This window comes from Panulirus ornatus, chromosome 56 (genome assembly GCF_036320965.1).
Source record: "Panulirus ornatus isolate Po-2019 chromosome 56, ASM3632096v1, whole genome shotgun sequence".
Lineage (NCBI taxonomy): Eukaryota > Metazoa > Arthropoda > Malacostraca > Decapoda > Palinuridae > Panulirus > Panulirus ornatus.
Window position 1 is genome coordinate 7105695 of NC_092279.1, and position 25468 is coordinate 7131162.

The 25468-nt window shown below is 43.1% G+C and overlaps 1 protein-coding gene across 1 annotated transcript in view; it reads left to right on the plus strand.

Moving 5' to 3' along the window:
- The window catches only part of LOC139765856 (glutamate receptor 1-like), a 1264866-nt gene that overhangs the window by 837532 nt on the left and 401866 nt on the right, over positions 1-25468 (plus strand).

The following is a 25468-nucleotide window of genomic DNA, read 5'->3' on the forward strand; positions in this document are numbered from 1 at the left end:
AGCTTACAGGCAGTTGCCCTTGACATTCAGATCGCTTGGGATTGATCCTCACTTCTCCTACATCAGTATAAGTGACAAGAGCTTCGATACTCTCTCAAAAAAAACCTAGAAAACTTCCACAGGATACGGACGCAAACTAACAGAACTTGCGTGTGTGTGTGTGTGTGTGTTGGGTGTGTGTGGATCTTGTCCATTACGCTTAATTGAGGGAGGGACGTGATACAGGTTGTAAAAGGAATGTGTAGGTACGTGCCTTCCTCTTGGTGTTGTGGGGATCTGATACATTAAGGCCCTCTTAGCTGCGTACACTCCAGTTGGAGATGCGGTCTGGCAGAGTTGATTTGATGTCGTAGCAATGTTTGTTGAGGTATTAATATCTGGACGCATAGAATCACTTTAAGCTTACAGTCCTTTGAACTTCCACGTGTGGCTGTGGCCGGCAAACCTTTTGGTACAAACTTAAGGTCCTCTGAAACCCCCTTGAGTGTGGCTTGGCTGGCAAACCTCAAGTTTAAACTTACAGAACCTCTGGCATCTCCTGTGTGTAGCTTTAGCTATCAAAGCAAACCTCTTGATTTAAGCTTACAATTCCCTTAACCTCATACATGTATAGCTGTGGCTATCAAACCTCTTGGTTTAAGCTTACAATTCCCTTAACCTCATACATGTATAGCTGTGGCTATCAAACCTCTTGGTTTAAATTCTTCATGTTTACTGGGCATTTGTTTAACCGGGTTGAATTTAATGTTTTAGGATTAGTGAGGTGTAAGCTTCCGGCTTGAAGCTGTAATAACTTGCACATATTTGGTTAAGCTTAAAGTAGAGGCCGGAGTGTGCTCAGGTTAAATCATCTCTTTCTTCTTCTTCTTGTTAGTGTAAACTCTATAGTTTATCGGCCCCGGTCGTGTAAACTCTCGTAGTCTCGTTGTGTCCTTTCGTGTAAACTATATTAACCGTAAGGTATTCTCTTGTAAACTACCGGTTTCCTTAACTCGGTAACGATTGACTTTTTAAGGCATAATTGAACTGGGTTATAATTCTTCTGGTTATATTGTTCAAGTATTTTTTTTTTTTTTCGCACAACCTTTCGGGAGTGTTTGGGTTAAGAGAACCTGAGCTTCTCCCTGCAGAACGTATCCCAAAGAGGAGCGTCCGACTCCCAGGGAAGATCGTGGGAGAGAGAGAGAGAGAGAGAGAGAGAGAGAGAGAGAGAGAGAGAGAGAGAGAGAGAGAGAGAGAGAGAGAGAGTTAAAAAAAAAAGAAGAGGAGTTGGTTGATGATGTCCAAATGCTCTTTGGGAAATGTATAGTGAGGGCACACACACACACACACACACACACACAAAAAAAAAAAAATGTTCAGGGATCCGACGTTGGCCTTAGCGAGTCTACCCTGACTTTTAGGTCGAGCTGAGGGGTTGTTAACGCTGGGTCTAATGGGCCGTAAGCTGCGTTACGATGTGTCCAATGAATTACAGGACCATCAGAGACCCACCGACCACCACCGTGTTAATGGCAATATTAAGACAGGGGGGGGGGGGGGGGAAACAAGATGGAATGGTTGGGTTTGTACGAGAGGATTAAGGTCACCGTGTTGTGTGGTTCATAATGTGTATATATGGACGAGGGAAAAAATGCATCCAAATACCTATTTGTTATATGTTAGTTGAGACAGCGCTTGGGCGACTGAATGCCCTAGATAAGGCTATGTTATTAACGCCATATATATATATATATATATATATATATATATATATATATATATATATATATATATATATATATTGCGACAACCTGTCCAAAATACACCCAGCTGTTCATTCTCCCGTAACGAGACACTAAGGGGTGGGGTTGGTGGTGGGGGGGAAGTAACGAGGGAACACATATTTTCTGAGAGAATCAGAATTCGAAGAACTTGAGGAAAAGGGCACTTCGAAGTGACCCAATTAAGTAAAGGTAACTTCTTTACTCCCCTAACACTTGAGCCAGCACTTGGGAAGAAGTCAGTGTTGAAGTCAATGTCAGTGTATATAGTTTATATAGACGCAAGAGTCGGCCATGACAGATGTTTATGTGCCAGATCCATTATATCTGGGTTACGCTTTGAAATATTTTCGCGTCGTTGGGGGATCAAAGTATAGGGTAAATTTGGCGTGTATGGGATGTATACTCTCTGAATGAACACGTGTGGGTTTGTTTTCATATACCATCGTTGCGATCAACTTTGTATAGAAACGTACAGTCGGGTGTCTGCCCAAATAGCTTTTGTGAAATTTTCGTCGACTCTCTGCTGTCGAGTGTGGCGTCTGTAGAATGCTTCGGTCGATTGATATGGATAGAAAATGAACGAAAGCATTTTGCCTTCAAAATGCTACCGTATTTTGAGTCCAGTTGGAGGACCAGAGAAGCAATCAGAACTGTGCAGCAATAAATCCTCTTGTTTGCAGAATTAATTGAAATTGAATTTGAAATCCCCCCCCTCTCTCTCTCTCTCTCTCTCTCTCTCGTCGGGAACTTGACATACTTCACACTGGTGTTTGAGGTCAATTATCCATATAGTGGGGAGAAAGTCGTGCAAATTAAGGGAGAGATATGGGAAATATCTGCATATGGTTGTGGGTAGGGGTTTCGACTGACCCATCTTTTTCATGTTTTGTGCTTGGGATGAAGGCCTGTGTGTAGGAGAAAACAAAGTTTGTTTTGCTAGCTAGGGGCTGAAGGTTAAAGATCGCCAGGTGTTGCGAAAGGTGAATATATAATTAGGGAAGAGTATAGAGAAAAAGAGAGATGATATGGGATTCATTCAGATGTGCTGAGAATGGCTGTGTACTGAGTTGAAATTAAGTTCCTGACGATCAACATTTAAGGTTATTATGTAGTTTGTTGACCACGATGGTACGATCGTTGAGTACGATGAAACGATCCTTGAGCACTACGATACGATCCTTGAGCACGACGATGCGATCCTTGAGCACGACAGTACGATCCTTGAGTACGACGGTACGACCATTGAGCACGATGATACGACCCTTGAGCACGACGGTACGATCCTTGAGCACGACGGTACGATCCTTGAGCACGACGGTACGATCCTTGAGCACGACGGTACGATCCTTGAGCACAACGGTACGACCCTTGAGCACGACGGTACGATCCTTGAGCACGACGGTACGATCCTTGAGCACGACAGTACGATCCTTGAGCACAACGGTACGACCCTTGAGCACGACAGTTCGACCCTTGAGCACGACGGTACGATCCTTGAGCACGACAGTTCGACCCTTGAGCACGACGGTACGATCCTTGGGCACGACAGTACGATCCTTGAGCACGACGGTACGATCCGCAGAGATCAGGTTATAGATGTATGGATCAGGATATATGTGCTTTATCTCTTCTTTTAAGATGATCTGATCCTGTTCACGTGGTATTGGAACACTGATCCACCTCTCAAAGGAGAGGAGGAACACATCTGCTCACAATGTGAACACGTTCTTCAGCAGCAGGGGCCCCCACCCTCCCTCCCTCACACTGCCGGCATGATGTATGTAACTCACCAACACCACTCATGACTTACTCATTAAGTCTCATCCATGAGATCTTTCCCCCCTCTTGAATTATGCCTTTCTCCACGAGCGAGGAGGTGTGTATTGCTCTGCCTCCGTCTCTCTCTCTCTCTCTCTCTCTCTCTCTCTCTCTCTCTCTCTCTCTCCTACACTAGGGAGGAGATGTGTATTGTTTTGCCTCCGTGACTCTCTCTCTCTCTCTCTCTCTCTCTCTCTCTCTCTAACATCCCCAGTTGCATGCCATTCCTATCCATTATTTTTTTTTCCTGGTTGATCGACCTAAAAACCATGCTTGGCTTCTTGTTCCATACTCCAATCAGCCAAGAATATATATTTTTTGGGGGGGGAGGGGGAAGGTATAGTCTTTGTTTTCGTGTAAGTTTAAAGACGAAAGAAAATCAGACTTTAGGGGCTCAAAGGAGAGGCATTATTGAAGGCAAATTCATCAATGAAATTCTGTGGGAATTACGGGGTTTAACACATGTGAATTCCTTTCACATTCTCTGGCGAAAGCAGTTACTGTGTACTGTACATGTTTCATGTCAAGAGTGTTGTTATTCCATTTATTATCATATTTACGTTGTTTTAAGAAGTTTATCCTTTACTTTATGCGGGTTGTGCTAAAAAGTTTTATGTAGCCTCGTGCTCAAGGATCGTACCGTCGTGCTCAAGGGTCGAACCGTCTGAAATCATTTTGATTGTACTAAAGATTTAGTGGAAGATGTTCCATTAGTGTCTATTACACGTTGTCTCGACATATTAGATATCTAAAACCGGATGTAGACGTAGAAGACTATGTTTCGTCTGTCTGATTGCACCCGCTTCCCGTAGCTTTGAGAATAGGACTGTAGTTTGGAGTGTCTCTCTCTCTCTCTCTCTCTCTCTCTCTCTCTCTCTCTCTCTCTCTCTCTCTCTCTCTCTCTCTCTCTCTCTCTCCTGAATTAAGGATTCTGTTTGCACGCCCCCTTCGTAACCACATTTACCCGCCGTGAAGGGATGGACTGTAAAGAGGAATTATAAGAGGACATGTGAAGGAGGAAAGGAAATTGGGAAAATAGGGGTGGGGTTCTGTGGGGGATGGAGGAGGTGAGGGAGGGAAGGGAATGGGGAAGTGGAGGGATCTAGGGGAGGGATGTGAGAAGAGAGGGACTGGGAGTGTGGTGAAAATAGTAAGGGGGGGATGGGGTAGAGGGAGAGATAAAGGAATGGAGAAACAAGGATATGAGAGAATGTAAATAATAAGACTAGGAAAGGGGAAAGAGAAAATAGGGTGGAGAAGGAAGCTTTGCCAGATCTAAATGGAGAATGATGGGGACAGAGGAAGAGAAATGAAAAAAAAAAGGAATAATGGAAGGAATAAGCGAGAGGGTAATGGTTGAATGGAGGGATGGTGGAATGGAATGCACTAAATTAGGGCGGAAAAGAATTGGAGATTTCATGGGAATAGAAAGGAAAGGGGACGAGGAAGGTGAAGAAAATGGGAGAACATAGGAATGGAAATTAAGGCATGGCGGTTTACTGTTAACTAATGTAGTGTGGGTTCATTCCTTTTTTTTATTTACGATTTTGCTGAAGAATTTTGAACTCTTGAGCGCGACGGTATGACCCTTGAGCACGACTATACGACCTTTTAGCACGACGGTGCGACCCTTCAGCACGACGGTACGACCCTTGAGCACGACGTTGTGAAGTTACGACCCTTGAACACATCAGTACGACCTCAGACTCATAGAAAATCGGGTAAAAAGTCCAAGCCTATGATGAAGGCTGTGTTTTACGAGGTCACCAGGTGCTTAGATTGGAGAGTGAGGCCATTTTGATGGAAATAATCCCAGCGATTGTAAAAGAAAAAACACAGTGATCTCTCATGTTGTAACAACCCTGTCGGAAGATTTTGGAACGCGTCCATCCCTAACATCCATTTTTTTTCTTATTCCATTTTCTCTGATGGTTTAGAGTCTTGAAGGAAAACCTTTTTTTTTTTTGGGAGGGGGGAAAGGGTGTGTATACAGTCCACTTACCTCAGATCCATCGCGTCTCACTTGCGCTGCGTCTCACGTTCATCAAATTACTCCTGTGTGATGTTGGTAGAAGTCAAACATTCTGGCTGATGACCGTTTCTCTCTAAAGAAATAACTCTTTAAAAACAGTTGAAGTTCCGCACAGGATGGGAGGATGAGGTCGTCAGAGTGCAAACATATATTTGCCATCCATGCAGGTTCCTGCACGAACTGTCACCAATGATGGACAAGTTATTAGTGAATGAAGGATTGGGTAATGGAGGTACAGGAACCTCCTCCGGCTTTTCGACTATAGGGAGGGAGTGAGGGAGTCTCTCTCTCTCTCTCTCTCTCTCTCTCTCTCTCTCTCTCTCTCTCTCTCTCTCTCTCTCTCTTCTCTCGCCCACTGACGTAGGTGTTGTATTCTGGAAGCTTAGATTAGATAGCTGGAAAGTGGTTCTTGGAAGATGGGTGCTCGCGTCACATTGAGTGCGGGAGTAGAGTTGACCATGGATGCTTGCGTCACATGATGGGTACAGAGGCTTCTGTGAATACTTTGCGTCACATAATGCGTACAGAGCTTACCATGGATGCTTGCGTCACATGGTGGGTACAGAGGCTTCTGTGAATACTTTGCGTCACATAATGCGTACAGAGCTTACCAAAGATGCCTGCGTCACATCATTTCTAATTCTCACGGACGCACGAATCGCATAACAAAGTAATATGGACAAATGTACGTGATTTTCGTCCCTGCTGTTCTAGTGAGGGGCAACTTGTATTACAAAATGACAACTTACACTCAAGCGAGGTACATGCGAGGTGGAGCGGGGGAATGAAAAGTTGATTTGGGTTGTGTGTGTGTATGACATTCATCTCTGTGGCACTAACACACTTCGCGGGTCTTATAAAGACGTGTCTTACTCGTGGTCTTGGGTTACACTCGAGTGAAAAGTCTTTTTGAGGCTTTTTGACATCATAAAAGAAAACGGAAGAGATCTAGGTATCAAAGAAGAAAGGAAATAAAGATAAGAAAGAAAAAGAGGGGGTGAGGGAGGTAGTGGAGACTTTGAGACGAAGCTGAGTCAGTGAATTTCGGTATGGGTGTATGTGAGTAACGTGAAGATGGATGAGTAAGAATGTTTGGTAGGGGAAACAGAAGACGATTGACGGTGGAAGACAGACGACCCACCCTGTCAGTCACAGACTTTGTGTAGGATATGAAAGGAATATCTCCAGAGATGTTATTACACGCGTTTTCATTACCCAACTCAGCATGTAAGGAGATTAAGCACTGAGGACGCCCCGTTTTCCTTTCCTTGCACTCTTACTACAAGAATTTTTCTTGTATATTTTTTTTTTTTTAGAGTGGGTTGCATTCACCTCTTTGTATATCTTGGCCCACGCTTGCCCAAGGCTGGTGATGGAGAAACGATTCCTCACATTCCTCCACACATCCGTCTTGCCTAGCTCCTCATAATTCCTGCCTCTTCCGAACTCGGCTCTCGCCTCGAGAGAATTGTTTTCTGTTGACGTCGCCACGGCTTCCTGCAAATTTATACGTGGTTCCCGTGTGTCCCCCTTATCATTCTTCCATCCAACGTGGGCAAATCGAGGGCTTCCTTCCCATCTCCTCCTCCTCCTCTCTCTCTAGCTCATTCCACTCTCATCTGTCGCCATTCTTGACACATTCCTTTGGGCCCCTTCCAGCAGTTGTGTGTGAGTTAGAGAGGGATCAGGCCCTTGCGACGTATTCTGCTGCGGGTTGAATGCAAGTTGTGTAGATCTTCTTGTGTCGCTGGTTCACGCACCCGACCCTGCATTGTTGACGTTAACTAAGATTCACTTTGCCTCCCTCGCGGTCCATCTCACACGATCTTCTGTTGGCAGGTTTATCCTCCATGTCAACTCCCAGAGACCCTCTGTGAGTATGAAGCTTGTATCATTCATTTCCCTTACGTGGTATTCGTTGTATCATTCATTTCCCTTACGTGGTATTCGTTGTATCATTCATTTTCCTTACGTGGTATTCGTTGTATCATTCATTTTCCGTAAGTGGTATTCGTTGTATCATTCATTTCCCTTACGTGGTATTCGTTGTATCATTCATTTTCCGTAAGTGGTATTCGTAGGCCAGCATTTTTAAACCGTCTTTCATCTTTATGAATGTGTATTTCCCTCGACTGATTATGATCAGCCAGTATGACCTCCACTTCTGCCACTTTCTGTACGTTTGTTTATCGTATTGTGTGTGCCGTCTGTTCCCTCACCCTCCTCTCATAGTTTCGATTCACACGTAGAAAAACATACCCAGTCATGATTCCGCCTTCGTTTTTGGCGAGTTGTGTACACAGATCATTAACGCAACAGCCACGGGCCACTGATCCCAGAGGGATCATTCTTGTCACCCTCGTCTCGTTTGAGAAAACTCACGTGTCCTGTGTCCTTACAGTTAGCTGCTGCCAATCCATTTACTTAGCCCTCCCCTTTCTAATGCCAGCTTGTATGTCTAGCTTTATCATCAATTTTCTGTTGGGAAACAGGATCAAAGACCCTCTGGTTTTAAGTGTAGGAGATTCAGGGAGCCTAGTGCATCAGTGCTGTGTGCTTCGGACCGGTTGAGAACGAAAGAAAATAGGCGACAGAAATGGAATCTAAGGCACCAATATATGACTGGTGTAGATAACATGGCTAGAGAGACGTTGAGAGAGATAGTGCCCACGTAGAATATGGGGCTAGGGAGTAAGTTTCCTGTGTTCCAACCAGTCATTTCTTCCCCCCCGCGTTGAGGAAGTAAAGGGACGAGAGTGAAAACTATAAAGGAATTTAGCTCGCGAAGTGTATTCGGTAACGAAGCGATAATTGGAAGAGTGGAAAAGAATCCTTATGTCCAAAAAAATTAAATAATGGGAGGGCTGAAATTTTGGGAGGACTTGGCTCTTTGGCTCACGTGTGTAACATAGGGACGTGAGTTAGGGAAAATGCCAGGTAGGCAAATTGAAGTGTACAGAGCACTTACGAGCGCTGGGAAAAAACATATTTAGTGTTGACAGGAAGTGATTATTATGGAATATGCCGACGATGTGTGTTTGGGAGGGGGAACAGGGAAGCTGATGGAAGAGGTGGAACGCTTTTACAGAGGGAGTTGGGGGGCCATATGTGAGGGTAAACAGGAGTGAAGGACTGTTGGCTGAATTTGGGATGAGGCTACTGCGTCACATCCTCTGGTAGTGTCCCAGCATCTAGAGGGCACGGAGCTCTGAGGAAGGTCATGACACATGATACTACAGATGTCAAAGGTCATGACACATGATGGTACATATGTCAAAGGTCATGACACATGATGCTACAGATTAACAGGTCATGACACATGATGCTACAGATTAACAGGTCATGACACATGATGCTGTAGATTAACAGGTCATGACACATGATGCCACAGATGTTAAAGGTCATGACGTATGATGCTACAGATTAACAGGTCATGACACATGATGCTACAGATTAACAGGTCATGACACATGATGCTGTAGATTAACAGGTCATGACACATGATGCTACAGATTAACAGGTCATGACACATGATGCCACAGATGTTAAAGGTCGTGACACATGATGCTACAGATGTTAAAGGTCATGACACATGATGCTGTAGATTAACAGGTCATGACACATGATGCCACAGATGTTAAAGGTCATGACGTATGATGCCACAGATGTTTAAGTCTTGAACCTCACTGCCTCCTCCGCCAGGTGTGTGCTGGAGGAATTGAATAACAACTATTATATGCGATGTACAGATCTTGGAATAGAAGTTTTTGGGGAAATTATTCGATCATGTATGAAGACGAGGATGTGTCATTGGTCGAAACGGTGAAAAGAATGAAAAAAGAGGAGGACATGGCCTGAGAATCTCAAGTGTGTTTTAAGTAACTGAAGCTGGAATTGGGATCCTGAAAAGAGTAAGAATAATTCAGTTCGAGGTAAAAGACTCATAAAACCGACAGAAAATGAAATGTCCACATCAAAACTAACTGGAAATCCTTACCAGCGAAAGATAGTGAGAGTTGAAGTCGGTCTTGACTGCTTAAAGAAGACGATTGTGAAAAGAGAAAAGAAAATATTATAGCTAAGAAAATATTGTTTATGATTTCTGTTGTAAGTTGTGAGATAACAACATGTGATGTCTACCTACTTTGTAGTCATAAAATGGAAACATATACGAGAGAATGTTATATGTTATAGACGCGCCATACATTCATACTTCTGTTATGTTGGTACATTATGAGATCTGGTCAGGTGTTTTTGATATTTGTAATGAAAAAACACGTAAGCAGGATTCATATTGTCTTCGTCGTTTCCATCACACAAGTTTTACATTAATTTATTGTCATGATCGACTCTCCACGCTTGTCTGTCGACCCACATGAATGTCTGTCAGTGGCTATGGAGGATCTTCATTGGATATATGTTGGTGTGTCTTATATTTCGAGACTTTAGCGTGAGATAATCTGCTGTGTGTGTGTGTGTGTGTGTGTGTGTGTGTGTGTGTGTGTGTGTGATGGATGAAGGGGGTTGAGGTTGTACATAAACCTTTGGTTAGAGAGTTTCTCCCGGCAGATCTTATAGAATGGTTTTATAAAGAAGAGGTTAAGACCATGTATAGGAAACCACTTACATAGATCCCAAAAAAGTGTTTGTTTATATGCAAGTGTGTTGGTGGAAATGGACGAGTTTTTGACATATGTTTTTATTAGTTAATGGAAATTACAAAGAAATATTTTAGATGTTTTCCATTCTGGTTTATATAGTCTGGTTATAAGACAAATACACTGTACACTGAGATACGAAATGTCGTGAATGAACCCTTGTGAATGCAGAGAAAAATGTCTTCTTTTATTTTTTTCAATTCGTCCACATTTTCAGGCGTGTTGCAGTAAACCTTTAACACTCTTGGCCTTGCCCAACAAATCTAGGCCTGCACCTTCCTAACACATGCTTCTCTCTCTCTCTCTCTCTCTCTCTCTCTCTCTCTCTCTCTCTCTCTCTCTCTCTCTCTCTCTCTCTCTCTCTCTCTCTCTCTCCACACACACACGTTATGATATGGCCCGCTCTGTGAACCCCCCCCCCCCCCCCCCCCCCGATCTGTCGCAAAGTGTTCTTGTATATGTGAGGGCATTAGACTCTTTGAGAGAACTAAGGAGGAAGCTTCGGTAAGATTCTGTCTTGTGGCTCGTAAGATCATTCTCCTCCAAGATCCAAGCATCTACGAAGGCCAGCTCCTCGTCTCTTGTGTTTACGGAATTAATGTAATAAATTTACAAAATGTTATAAAAATTGTGCCAGCAAATTGTTGAATTCCTGAGCTGATGGACTACAATAAAAGTGAAATGAAATTCCTGTCTGCAAAATTCCACGTACGTCACTTGGTTATTTTTCTTTTTCTTTTTCTGTTTTACTCTCCTGTCTTACGGTTGTGTTCATCTCTGAACTTTTGACTGGCTCATTATTTCACTCGTCTCTTATCTGAAAGAAAAACGCGTAAGGAATTATCAAAGTTTCTAATTTTCTTCATTTTTTTTTTGGGGGGGGGGCTTTGAATGTGCGTATGGGAATGATCAGTTGCGTCAGAAGGTAAAGATGGAATAGTCTCTGGTCTCTTACAGTAAGTTCTCAGACGCACAGTGCGATTTCTCCTGCGCACTTGACGAGTCTGCGCACTTGGCTAGTCTGCATAACCTTGAATTAAGACCAGAGTATCTGGTTCTGTATTGCCAGTTCCGTCAACTAGGACAACTAGTAATAACAGCACTAGTTTATGGACACAAATCACTAATCCCAGTTACGTTAGTTTAGACTCGTGTAGTTAATTCCTGGCTTAAGCCTTTGCTACCACGGCGATTTGACCCTTGGATTTGATGGCCTGACCTTTGATCTCGCCCTCAAAGGATCGGGTCAGAGTTCAGGTCATTATACTCAAGAGGTCCTAAGCGACGGGTTCAAAGACCCACCTGGTTACGGTCAAGGGTCGTAACAGTGAGGTTAATGGTGCTTAGACGTACAGATCTTCAGTCGTAAGGACTATATATATATATATATATATATATATATATATATAGTTATGTTGTAGCTATTTATGAGGTTATTCTTCTGTCGCCAGAGAGTTGTATGCCCTTGGTATAGCTATTTGGTAAGCACTACGTATATAATTTAATAATAATGACAATTATGATAGTAATAATGATAATGATAATAATAGTGATGATGGTAATGCATTAATGCATAAGGATAAAAATTACGATAACGTTTTATTGCCAAAAAAAAGAATAAAGCGAAAGCAGAAAGTATACTGGAAAAGATATTCTTCATAAAGACACTGGGACAGTAGAGAGCGAAGGGCATTGAGTATATGAGGAATGGATGGTTAATAACGGATTTGATTATGGTGCTGACGTGTTCCTTCCAGCTTACCTTACCGTCGAAAGTGACACTGTAAAGCTTGGTGGACTGAACAAGCTTGAGGTGGAGCTAGAGGGACCTGGTGTGATGATCCTCACTGAGACGCTGTTGGAAACTGAGACGGTAACGTGTATAACTACGACTTTAGTGGCTAGGGACGTGTTGAGCCGTGGTTCTGCTGTGGATGAAACATTCAACAGGAGGGTAGACTGGAACGCCTTACCATCAACCTGTTGCATCTATCATGGTGTCGTTTGTGGGGGATGATGAGTGAGGAGGAAAAGGTGATCCGATGTTTGTGGTCTAGGGGACGCCACGGGTGAGAGGGTCTGGTGGGTGGTTGAATGTGTGGCCCATCAGCAGCGGAAACAACCCGAACGATGTGATCTCTGAGGGAGGAGCTTTGCAAGCCTTGACGTGAGGTTTCACCTCACCGACCTGGTTTCTCTCGACTGTCAGTTGTTCTCTGTTTGACTAGATCGAAAGCTTTATCGAGGCTGGCGAAGCTGAGAGCCTCACAGGACTTGTGTCACTGGAAAATTGCGACAGCGAAATTCCAGGGAGTTGTTGTGGCTGTGGTTGGAAGAGGAGGTGTGGGGGAGGAGAGAGGGGTCGTCTTCACGATACGAAACTGATGAGAGTTTGTGGAACGTGAGGTGCGTATGATAGAGAGGGAGAGAGAGAGAGAGAGAGAGAGAGAGAGAGAGAGAGAGAGAGAGAGAGAGAGAGAGAGAGATCGCGGACGGGAGGGTGTAAATGTAGGAAGATCTTTGAGTAGGTTTGAGGGAAAGTTGAGATGACGATGCACATCGGGAAAATGACGACGTAATGGAGACTGCTGAAGGACATTTTGTGTATGGATGTTACGTGTGTAAAGAAGTTGGTGTTTGACCTTAACACATTGGGCATGGGTTGAGCATGTAAGGGAAGGGGTGGAGTTCAGAGCTGTTGCCGGAAGGAGTAGATGGTGGGTAGAGAAAGTCCTTTCATTGTTCTATCCTTGCCTTCATTCACTTAGAATAGGAATAGATACATTTAAGTGTAAGATTGATATCCTACACATGGGGCAACCGGCCATGTGTTTTCTGTCTGATCTAAGTAATTGGGTATAGAGTAATGTGTATTCATATAAACATTATTTGAATGCGACATTCGCTCTATTGGGACGAAATCATTCCAAGTTGATCTCATCATATTCATGGACATTGTGGCCTTCTCAGTCAACCATTTGTTCTAGAGAACGTTGCTTCGAGACCCACCTCACGCTCAGACCCCCTCACACACACACACACACACACACACACACACACACACACACACACACCTACTGCCTCGAGTTTCAGACAGCAACATGCCTACAATTACACCAGTTAGGCTCAATTAGTGGCTCTGGCCTTTGTTCCTACACTTACCTACAGGCTAACCGGGTAATTTGGCGCCCCGTGCATGCGGACAGCCTGCACAACGCTCTAAGGAGATACGTAATGAAGCAGAGGCAACCGTTTCTCAGCACTCCTCCGTCTCTCTGCCACAGCCAAGGGTATGAGGAGGAGGAGGAGGAGGAGGAGGAGGTGGGACTAGTGTCCCGGACGGGCTTCCAGGAATGTTCGAAGGTTTGTGCACCATTATTAGGGTCACCTCCATTGCAGGTTGTTCTGGCATGTGTCGTTGCCTTAAACGAATATGTTCGTGGTCGTGGAACACACACACACACACACACACACACACACACACACACACACACACACACACACACACACACTCACTCATACACACACATACACTGGACGTGTGTGTGTGTGTGTGCATACATGGATATATACAAGTAAATACTTAATACATATATGCAAGGGTAAGAGAAAGGGAAGCACGAGTGTGCAACTCACTCCCCCATAACACACAAATAGCCATCACAAATGGTAATCACACACATATACATCAATTATTTAACCCCAGTGTGTCGTTAATATGGAAAGAGAAGTGAATAGAGATATCTATTGTTAATAGAGATATCTATTAACAATTATCTACTCATTAGAGGGATGAAGGTAACTGAAATATGAATAAAACGCCAGATATTAACAACAAGTGTAGCTTGGCAGATCTGAAAACGAATTGAAGCAAAATGATTGTACTAAACAGTCAATATTGATGAATTGATAGAGACTGAAAATAGATGCAGTGTTGACTTGCTTTTAACGTCTTGGGTCAGAGGGGACGACCCTCATTAGCTGGACAGTATGACCTCTGAACACGACGATACGACCCTTGGGTATTATGAGGGCGTGACCTTTCTTACGATCGACGCAGGTCAAAGGTCATACATCACCAATAGTGGTACAATAGTTATAACAGTAGTAGCCAAGGGTTATGTCAGTCGAACCCTATACAACAGCTGTGGTTTCAGGTACAATGGTGCGGTAGGAATGTTACTAGTACCAGTGGTTGAGTTGGTCGCTCGTTTGACAGAGGCCCGTGTCATTCACGTAACCAATTCTTTCACGAACCCAACATCTGAATTTCTGCAGTCAGGATTTCTGTCGTTTTTCCCCCCTCCTCCTGCTGCCACACTAGAGCAGACCAGGCTTCTCCCATTCGCTATTGTGCTTTAAACAAACATTTGCTGGAAATGTCAGGAGGTAGAGAGTCGTCAACCATGCTACAACTGGCTGGGAATCGTCAGCTACTGATGGCGTTTTGTTTGTGTAGATGTTTGATGGGAAGACGAGTCTTTTGTGTGTGTGTGTGTGTGTGTGTGTGTGTGTGTGTACATGTTGGTGTCATGAACCCGCTAAAGTATATCGAGATTGTGGCTATGTCATGTCCTCTTTCAGATCTTCGATGTGCACTGCACATTAGCTTTCCTTGAATGTAATTTCTTCAGTATTAAGTGTATGATACGTAAAGAATCTGATTGTGAACTTTGTTGAATAAAAAAAAGATAAAGTCAGAGATTAATTCTTTGATAAGCTTTTTAGCTTTCAGAGAAGTACATACATTTGGTTATCTGTTCTTAAACTATTTTGTTGTTTGCTCGAAAAGGTTCACAAAAGTAGGGAAGTTGTCGGCAAGGATAAAAAAAGCCAAGTAGCTTTTAGAAAGAAGAATGATATGCGAAATGAAAACTATTTTTCACTGTTGATAATGCGCATCCCATGTCGGGCTGCCATGCAAACGAAGAGATGTACCTTCTTCCAGGAGCATATAATATGAGAAGCACTCGACCCTCCTCCAGAAGATACCCTCGTTGCTCCTTCCAGCGCCTCCAGAAGACACATCACTTGAGGTTCACTTGACCCTTACTCCAGAACACACTCCAGGCGCCTCTTCTGGGCGCCTTCCAGCCCTCCTACGGCCAACCACAGGGGCAATTCAACGGCCCCAAACTTGGTGGTTGTGAGTGGGAGGGGCGGACGCAGCAGTAGCGAGGCTGAGGCTGGCTGAGATAAGGATCAACTCGGGAGGAGAAATGCAAGTGCGATTGTGTGGATGCAAGGTGCTCATACGACGCCTAGATGGGCAAGGCTTTTGTCCCAAGGATATTTTCCCTGGCGGAAGATATCTTCGTTCTTTCTTTCTTTCTTTCTAGATCTGTCCTCTCTCTCTCTCTCTCTCTCTCTCTCTCTCTCTCTCTCTCTCTCTCTCTCTGTGTGTGTGTGTGTGTGTGTGTGTGTGTGTGTGTTCACCCGTCGCCCACGTTTGCTGTACATTTTTGCACTTCTGTAAAAAGGTAAGTGTTATTCACGAATGTAGCGAGGCTCCAATCTTCTTCTTATCTCGTTTTGAACCGACTGAACCCCGAGTTATGCCTGCCCGAGTATAAACATAATAACATATTCTGCGCCCCCATCCCCCCCTGCATAACAACGCGTTGCGGGAACCCAACTTTTATCGCTCATGGGAAATTCTAATACGTCTCTCTCTCTCTCTCTCTCTCTCTCTCTCTCTCTCTCTCTCTCTCTCTCTCTCTCTCTCTCTCTCTCTCTCTCTCTCTCTCTCTCCTGTAACACCTGGTCATTCCACCTCATGATGGTGACAACACGACCAACATTACGAACTTCACTCAAGTCTTGAGGTGGATAGTCTTCGAAGGCCTTCCAGTGAACGCCTTTCCCATGCCCACTCACACAAAGAGAAAAGATATTCTTCATAACTCTCTCCCATCTCTCCCTCTATCCTTCCCACACACACACACACACACACACACATACTGCCCATCATTGAGGCATACAGCCCCGTCTGTGAACGCATACGACATCGCTGAAGCAAAGCTTCTTCGCGTTCTGTCGCTCCGTCTTCGTGAGTGTGTTCGGCGAAGCTCGACGATGCTTACGCTTCTTGTAGATTCCGACCCGTAGAATTATCCGATATCGCGCGCGCCGCCCCAGAACATTTTCTTTTTGAGAGGGGGGGGGTCAAAAGACGGTTTTCGCTAACTTGAATAGCATTTTGTTCAGCCGGAAGGCGCGGTGGCTTCGCGGTTTTGGCCTTTAACGTCAGGCGATAAGGATGGTGTACAGGCGATAGTGTTGTTGATAACACATCAGGTGTGGAAGTTAAAAGAGATTTGGGCATTTGTGTGTTCACGTAGAACGTAAGTGTTTAATCGTAGAACTTCTGAGGCCAAACTTGTACACTATGTTCTTTGGTGGTTGGTTGCTTTGTATGGCTTATATTTTTTTTTCATTTTTGACTATGAACGACGTGAGGTGGGCCAGAAAAAAAGGAAAAATTCTGTGTATTTTCTCAATGAGGACATTGCACGTCATAAAAAACGGGAAATCTGCACTCTTAACGTTTTCTCAGGGGTAAATTTTATGGGGGACTCTTCAGTATTTTGGTGACACGCTTTTCCTTTTACTTGAAGGTTCTTTTCACGAGTGAATGAGAACATGTGTATATTATGGATGAAAGTGAAGATTATAGGCATTGGCACAGTCGCCTGGGGTAGCAAGATAATTTTACGCCAGTCTGGTCGTATTTTGTCAACCGGTAGAATTTTACTAAGAACATAATTACTTGTCTCATTTACGCTGAGAACGACTTTGAAAATCCCCCACCCCACCCCACCCCATGCGGAAAATGATATATAGTGAATGGGGCATTTATATATATATATATATTTTTTTAAACGTTTAATTCTTTTTTCGTTTTGTTGGGGGAAATTACGATCGATGTAACTTGTGTTTATACGACAGAAAGTGGAGTATATTTTCAGCTACCCTCATTTGAATTTTATATTATGCCTGTTATTATCATCTGGGTCTATTTACAGGGTAAAAAAAATGACACACTGCACTCAAATGGCAAAGTACAGAGCTTCACTTGGTGCTGTCATATGCGTTCCACAGCGTCATATGACATAGGGGAGGGTACTTCATATGTGACACTGATCTGTAAAATGAGTAGGTGATCATTTTTTTTCTTTTTTTCCCCCATGGCGAAATGTGAAGAGCGAGATGGGTGGAATGGTGGTTGTGAGAGCGAGTAGGGTACAGGAGTTAACTGTTGACACGATGTCATAAGGTAATCGTAGGAGTCAGCAGTTGCCTTTAGGTACAGCAGAGGAGCCAGCTGTTATCACGCTGTCACTATAATACAACAATACCAGAGGTATTCAAATACACACAACAATACCAGGGGTATTCCAAAGGGTTCTCCACTTGCTTGGGCAATAAGCCGATTATCCGACTTCGATGCGTCATTTCAGAGTTTGCAGACTTGATCAAAGAGCGACTTCGGGAAGTGCGCTTCTTTCAAAGGGCCGGCCGTGCCTTCCTGTTCCTCAACTGTGTGTGTGTCCCGCGGACCCACGGACATGGGTCGCTTGTACTTCCTCATCCGTGATTAATAATGCGCTCATGATGGAACTTGCTCGTTACACATACATAGACGACTTCATCATTGTGTTGATAACATCTCCCTGGATTGTATTGGCCCCTCCGGAAAGCCAATAAGAACTCTTCTTTAAGCTGGATCTCCGCCAGACTGGCCATAGTTACGTAGAGAACGACCACAAGGTTACTGAACAGTCATTCTATTTGCATACGCCCCGATTCCCCACCACATCAGTAGACCTACAGCCACCCTGGCTATGGACGCTCTGGCGACGCACGAAACTAGAATTCGTATCGCTATCGCCTCCACATTACTCCGTCGACCACAGCCAACCTCTTTCCCCGTTGGGCCTGAACTCGACAACTTCCGCGTAGCTTTCCTTCCTCCACCATGGTCTTTATAGCTGCCTGGAAAGGTATAGAAAACGACACACAAGATCATCTTAAAGTCCCTCTCAAGCCATCTATCCAGTGGCCTCGACGCAGTCATCCTCTTGACTGAGATCCCCAACTATCAATTGGACTTCATCCTCCCAAAGTTCGGGAACTAGCTACTGCACCACACTCGTCACCGTGATCTCTCGTTTCTGGTGATCCCTCGTCCACAATCTGCATTTCAGATCACAACCGCATCGAACCCATGCGGACTCGTATAGTCTGTGAAAGAAGCAGACCCCATCACCACTGATGCGAACACCATCAACAATTATTGTCTGTGTAAAGACTGTCTTTGTGACGCGTCCCGTGACCCGTTTTCTGAGCCGCATTTTTGACATACATTGTATTTTTTCTGTATTTTTAACCTACGCCTCTAGTTGGTTCATAATAATGATAAGGTTAATAATGATAGTTATTATTATTATTATTATTATTATTATTATTATTATTATTATTATCATCATTATTATTATTCATTTATCCTCTGGTTTATATATAATGGTTAAGGATTACTTTGCTATGGAGACTGATGTTTCATCTGAGCATGTTACTTTTGGTTCACGTTAGAAATAAGAAAGGGAAAGAAATGATCCATCAAAGACTCATTCGATTTAACCGCCCATAAAGTTTTATACCAGAAATAATATTTTTTTTCGAAAGTAGTTTGGAATCCTTTATTATAATGAAAAAAGTTTCGAGAGCCATTTTCATTTTTAAGAAAATATATTTTTTTCAGCCTTATTATATTTTTTTAGCGTGAATCTTATGGTCTTGGAAGCAACTTCAGCACTTTCAGAATGATGAAGCCAACGTGTTATAAATGTTCTATTACATGTTAACTCAGTGTCGTGGGTCGGTGATATATTATGGAAGTAATTATACTGATGAATTACATTTTACTCTCGCGGAATATCATTATTTGCACTTGTAGGACCTGATGTATACATAATTACTGTAGCTTGGATACATAATTATTGTGACATGTATACATATGACTTGCATTCTACATAATTACTGTAGCATGTATATGTAGTTACTGTAGCATGTATGTGTAGTTACTGTAGCATGTATACATAATTACTGTAGCACATGTACAAAGTTACTGTTGTATGTATACATAGTTACTGTTGCATGTGTCCATAGTTACTGCAGCATGTATCATAATACTGCTGCATGTGTACATAGTTACTGTAGCATGTATACATAGTTACTGTAGCCAGTATACACAGCGTAACAAGACAATGAACATCAAAGAACCATGGTTTTTTTTTTTCTCTTATCGGTTCTACAGAGTTTAGTGTACGTGAAAAGATGAACAACATTTTGGAACATTCTGACATCATGTTGGTAGTGTTGGGTCACCACTTCTCCATCGACATATGGGTTCTGATCTTATCTTTGCCTCTGACGAATCTGGGGTTTTGATGCATCGTGTCAAAACTTTTTGGGTCTGCTTGTATACCGATGCGTGTTCTGCCTCATGCTTGCCAACGTATTCTTGCTTTCACATGTAAATGCAACGTCTGGCTTCTATGTCAGTAAGGGGAGGGGGAGAGAGAGAGAGAGAGAGAGAGAGAGAGAGAGAGAGAGAGAGAGAGAGAGAGAGAGAGAGGGAATCTCTGTTTTCTTTTTTGCATGTAGCTTTGAAGCATATGCAGGGAAGCAAAGCTAAGGGGAGATTTCCCAGCTAGAGTACGCCTTCGTACGCAAGTTGGCTCAGAACGTTTGGAGGAGATGCGTAAGATGTACGATGGGTCGTACTGTAAATAGCTTCTTCTTGGCTGAATGTTGCGTCTGATTTGACTCTCGCATTTGGAGATGGTTAGATTTGTGGTTTTGTGATTTAAGTTGCGCAATAGTATCGCCCCGGACGCTGGTAGGCCCTGACTTTATTGTTTGGAACACACACACACACACACACACACACACACACACACACACACACACACACACACACAGTTTTAGTAAAATAGCGGTGGATGACTTAAGGACATGGTTAATGCAGTCAGCAATATATCGATTTTAAGAAGTACGGTCGTAGAGAATGCTCAAGAGATGGGCCCCCCACAAGTGTAAAACTCCCCCCCCTCCCCCCCATACAGTATGCATTGATCATTATACCACATTACCTTCACCCATTACTGCTTATATACACGTTTCTGACGCCTTGCATCATCCGGAAGCAGTTTAGTTGCCTTTCTCTCTACTTCTCTTCAATCCCGACGAGCCAAAAAAAAAAAAAAAAAAAAAAAAGCCATTATGCAAATAGGAAATAAGGGCATTTTTTTTTTTTTTGTAAAGTACATTTTTCACTTGAAGTAATCGGGAGACTGAAAACAGTAATGGAAATTGAAGTGAATAGGACGATACAGTAGTATCATGGTCGAAGTCAGGAGCAGGAGGTCAAAGTCGCCTACAGACTTTGACTGCAAAAGTTGGGGTCAAATGTTTTTTTTTAGAAACAGACCACTGGTGTTACCAGGTACTTCACACCCTCATAGTGCCATACACATCATGGAGCGAGGCAGTGTTCAGTCGAACACCAGTTAGACTTGTGCCTTACGCAGTCCATTATAATCATCTCTTCGTACACAAAGGCAGCAACAGACGTACTATCAATAAGGCATGTCAACACGAAACAAAGGCCCACGACTGCGGTTTTGGACCATTAAATCCAACGTTAGATTACTCTTCGATCAAGGATGGTGAACTGGATGCCACTAGCCAGGTCATGTAAGGTAGACTCTATTGCTATTAGAGAACCATAGCAATTCGTCCTGAGACTTCCTGTATGGGTGATAATAGTTCAATACATCATCTGCTCACCCATGGGTGCGGTGAGACGGTGTTGTTATTCGATCACAGAAATTCACCTGTGAATCTTGAGAGAGGTTTTTTTTTGAGGGTGTGGAGGTCATGTGGGTTCTTGTGGCACAGAGCACTAGAGGCCCCATCGAACTTCCTTCGCCAATTCGTGGGTGAAAAATCACTGTTCCCGCTCCTTTTTAGAGAGATGTATTATTGAGCCACTTTATCAACACAGGGGCACGAATTCGTGTGCTTAGTAAGCGTGAAGTGTGGTTGTATTGACGCTGAAACGGACACCAGAGAAACACAGGAACAACTACAATTTATTAGAAGTTGTGCGGGTTTTTCTTGTAAAAACCCACACGCCATCACAACTCGCTTGACCTTATACCAGTGTGGTTGACCACAACCAGCTCCTCTTCCCTCAGCCGATACCCCCCCCCCCCTTCCTCCACAAGTCAGTCGTGGTAAACGTCTCGGTTTTATGTTTTATGTCCTCCCATCTCGACCACAACTCAGCATTTGGGGCCGAATGTCAAAACACGCACACCTGTTACCGATTTAGCAATACGTCGCTTTGGGCGATGGATTGTTTGGCATCCCGTGATTGTGTGTGTTTCTCTGTGTGTGTGTGTGTGTGTGTGTGTGTGTGTGTGTGTTTGTGTGTGGCAGATTTAGAAATTAAATGAGACGTCTTACATCAGTACTAACACGGCAGAAGCCAGCCATCGCTTCTTCCCCGAGGACTCTGTATGGGATATAACCCAGTTGACGTGACCTGGAGTTACCCCTTACTAGAGAGGGTAATGAAGCAATGACACTGGATTTTCTAGCCACATCTACCTCGTCCGCAATAGCAAAATGATCAGCAACATTCGTGATTACCCGTCCAGACCACACCACTTTGAGACACTTCAACATCAGCGAATGTCGTGGAAAACTAAAGAGTTGGTCTGCAGAAGAAGCGGACTCCATCTTTCCCTGCGTCAGTCGTGTGTCTCTCCAGCGAAGACGCAACGGTTCATCTTACCAGCGATCACTTCGCCGGAGAACCGAAAACACGGAACCTCTAAAGTCTCGAATTATCACGACCCACTGCTGTCACCCAGATCTTCAGTCCATTCTGGAAAAAGTTTCGAGTATATGGTCATTACCGGTCCCATAGACCTTTAGAAGTTTGGTCGTAGAGGGACTTCCTCTTATTCCCACCTCCTGCCAACTCCCTGGCTTTTATCTACAGCGATCAAGAAAAGCAAGACCTCTGTGGCTCTCACCTCCGAGGGGTGTAGTAAAGCTCTCAAAACTGAGTCACTTGTATCCATCAGGAAAGCCATCAGTCATGGATCATGGAAAGGTCTCATTCCATGGCTGACAGATGACTTTTGAGTTGTGGTCTCAGGGTATATTATTTTTTGTTGCTGTTGGAGGATCATTGCCAGACTTCCACTCCCTCACTTGTGGTGTCCCACAATTAAACCCTCGTTGAGCCTCCTCATCCTTTGAAAAAATTGATACCCTGATGGATGATGCGTCTCTAAAATGTCTGTTGACGATTCTTCCATCATTATGACCATTGACAACAGCTATTCCTCACCCATCTTGCTACAACGTCCGCCAGAACAGCCTTCATAGCCTCCAGAACTGGACTATTACCATCCACGTCAACAATACATCCCACCAAGTCCATAACAATGCAGGACATTGTCCTCCCATCCAACTTCCATCCATTACTGTCCTGTTATCTCCCAGCCCACGTAATGTTGTCCACGGTGCTTTTCGTTGTCACTTTGGAGGCAAAGATAAGCCAAAGGGAATACGTCAATGCCATCATCAGATCCTCCAGGTATCTTTTTTACATTCACAGTGAACTTCAAGAGACTTGGACTCGCAACACTGAAATAAAAGAAAAACATCTGTGCAACTCTCGTTCTTCGTGAAATCGTCTGTGCCTTTCACACCTTCTCTTCCTCCTGTGTCCACCACAGAACACGAACTTCAAGAAATGGCCGTAAAGAAAGGCCTGCATGATCCTCCTTGGCTCAGAGCCATTTAATATGATCGTCCTGACTCTCTCCATACATCTCCAGTCCCCTTCATCCAATAAATTAAGGTATAATACCCTATCCCCACCTCCGTCAACGCTTGCCACCTGAGAGCCCTTGTCCCCTAGTTGCAGGTCAGTGGTAACATCCACATTAAACCCATACCATCTCTAATTGACCGCCATTAAAACAATCCCAACTTCTGTAAATATTTCCCCCAAATCAGTATATTACATGTTCACCACTAACGTGTGTAAATAATGACTTTAAATGCCGTTCCCCAACCTTTTTTTTTTTTTTTCATATATAGCCCCAGTGTTTGTGTTGCATGTGTTGTGACTGCTTTTTCAAAGCCCTTGGCTACAGTTAGTTCAGTAAACCGTTGTTATTAATAATGTTATTATTGCTATTATTATTATTATTATTAGTAGTAGTAGTAGTATTTTTGTTATTATTATTGTTATGTTAGTATTATTATTGTTATGTTGCTATTATTATTATTATTATTATTATTATTATTATTATTATTATTATTATAATTATCATCATTATTTATTATTATTATTATTATTATTATTATTATCATTATTATTATTATTATTATTATTATTATTATTATTATTATTATTGTTATTATTTATTAGTATCATTGTTATTATTATCAAAGTCTACACTGAAATAGTGAAAAAGAGAAGCCCAGCTTGAATTTTTTTTAAGGATTTCTAGAAAGAGGTATAGATGTGGATTCAGAAGTGGTGAGAGGCCCTTCTGGCAGTCGGGGAAGTATAGAAAACGGGAGATAAGATCTCTTGAGAGGATAGAAAGTAGAAATTCATATGTGGGAGTCAGACCCTGATTGTCTGGGAGGTAGATAAGAAGGGAAATAGGCCTTTCTACCCGGTAGAATCTAAATGAAGCTGTGGTATTACTTTACCGATTTTGATTTAGTGTGTCTTGAGAAGAAAGGGAAAATAGTTGTATGCAGATGCGAGGCTCCGTTCATCACACACACACACACACACACACACACACACACACACACACACACACACACACACACACACTCTTTTAAATCTTCGTTTATAAAAATTTTTCCCTTTTTGCTCACCTCAACCTGGAGATTATCGAAGCAAAGTGACGTAAATAACCTTTCCAGTTAAGTCATCTTTGTGATATAATCCTTCAGTTTCTTTCATCAGTAACGAAAGATATTGAAGGAAGAATTCCTTCAAGGGTTTCGAACACTGCTTTCACTTTAGAATTTTATTTAATTTTAGTTGAGGTTTTTGAAGAAAAAAGAAAACGAATTCTTTGATGAATGGAGTATGATTTGGCTTAATGGGGATTAAGTGTTGAAGACCAGAGTCAAAGGGGTTGATGTTGTGAAAGAAATTTCTTAGATGAAAGAAACACAAATCAAGCTTAGCAAGCAGTGAAGAGCCATGAAGGAAGACTGGAGTCAAAGGTGACTTTGAAAGAAATTTCTTTGATGAAGGAAGCACAGATCGAGCAAAGTCATGAAGGAAGACCAGAGTCAAAGGCTTCCAGGCTTTGAAAGATATTTTCTTTAACGAAGAAAACGTAGAATTTCTTAACAAGACATGGAAGTAGATTAAGATAAGAGTGATATTATTTTGGGGGGGGAACTGTCTTATGGAAAGCCATTACGAGTAAACCAGACAAAGGTTCTTTCCTCTGCCTTGAGCGTAATGGCGAACAATTGTATAAAAGGGAAGCGTTGATCACCTCATTAGCGAGATATAACAAAGGGCAGATGCCCCTGTGGGCCACTTGGCGCCAAAGACCAGGAGGTCCTAAGCTAAAGGAACGAAATGGCGCGACTCTTGCTGTAATGGCGTTCTACGAGATTCTTTAGCTATGTGTGTGTGTGTGTTTTATCCCCTTTTTAATTGTGCTGGCTTGTGTGTGTGTGTGTGTGTGTGTGTGTGTGTGTGTTTTGTGAGGAGTTGAGAGGTGAGGAGGGGAGATTATGAGGGCTTTTGTGTGAATGAGTCTATGAGATGATGATGAGAAACATTTCGTGTGGGGTATTTGTTGTGTTGATGTATCAAGTTAACGATGATGAGGAAAGAGATTCTTTTATTAGTCTATTCTTTTCCCTCCTCATTTATAAGGAAGATTTTCGCTGGTGTTTGATGTATCGATAATCTTGGAGAGGAAGATTATTACTGCTTTTATACTGTTGTCTCGCGCCATCATACTCAAGGATCGTGTCTTCGTACTCAGGGGTCATGTCTTCGAGCTCATAGTTCGTGTATTCGTTCATAAGGTCGTGTTTTCGTGCTTAAGGGTCAAACC